Below are 930 nucleotides of genomic sequence, written 5' to 3'. Positions count from 1 at the left end.
AAAAATGGCATTAATAGTAATTAACTTTATAAAAACATAGTGAGTCAGGGCTGGAATCAGAATTCCTGGGTCTCAACTATTGGTTTTGTTCTATTGACATTTATTTACTGTAGTAGGTAATAAAAATCATAGTGGATTTTGGCAAGTGGTTAGCAGAGGAGAGGTAAGGGATACAGGTGTTGGTAGGGAAGGGTCTACATGTCATGATACTAATTTCGGAAGGTGTATCGCTTCTCTGCCTTTTGGCTAAGAATAAGTGTAGTATCTGTTCTTATCAGTTTAATTTTGGAAGATACCACATGTTCAGTAGTGAATTTTGTTTTTGTTTTTCTTTTTTTTTTCTCTTTTTTTGGCAAAACCTATTACATGAGCCAATTGGCCTCTGCTTGAATATTTCCAGTGTATGGGCTTTCATTTATTTTGTGAAGCAGTTCACCGCTTTGTGGGAGAGTTTTACTATTAAAGAGCACTTATTTAATAATGAGCTAAAATCCATATAACTTTATTTGACCCCACTTCCGTCCTCTGTAGTAAAACATAATATAAAAAGGCTCTTGACCGCATGGGCCATATTGAATGGAATATACTCATCACATACTCATCACAAAAGATAATTTTGAGCTTGATAAATTGATGCATGTTATATCTAATCATATAGATATATGCAGAATTTATGCAGAAACAATTGGAATAAATATATGTCTATTTATCAGTCTATCTATTTCGCATGTAGGAGGATGAATAATCCCATAAAAAGAGTTTTATAAGAAACTTTTTTATTAGAAAGAATTGAGATGGATGCAGGCAATCAGCAAAACAAATAAAGATTTTCAGTATCACATTTATGAGAAAGATAAATGAAAATGGGAATCCATTATCATAAATCATCAGAGCTAAATAAATATTTTCTTTATATTAGTATAATTTATA

The 930-nt window shown here is 31.4% G+C and overlaps 1 pseudogene; it reads left to right on the top strand.

Moving 5' to 3' along the window:
- The first annotated feature begins 226 nt into the window (after positions 1–226).
- LOC128772805 (U2 spliceosomal RNA) lies at positions 227–332 on the top strand (annotated as a pseudogene).
- Positions 333–930: the final 598 nt, after the last annotated feature.

Source organism: Panthera pardus, unplaced genomic scaffold (assembly GCF_024362965.1).
Source record: "Panthera pardus isolate Hobbes unplaced genomic scaffold, ASM2436296v1 HiC_scaffold_10, whole genome shotgun sequence".
Lineage (NCBI taxonomy): Eukaryota > Metazoa > Chordata > Mammalia > Carnivora > Felidae > Panthera > Panthera pardus.
This window is presented reverse-complemented; position numbering and strand designations above follow the sequence as displayed.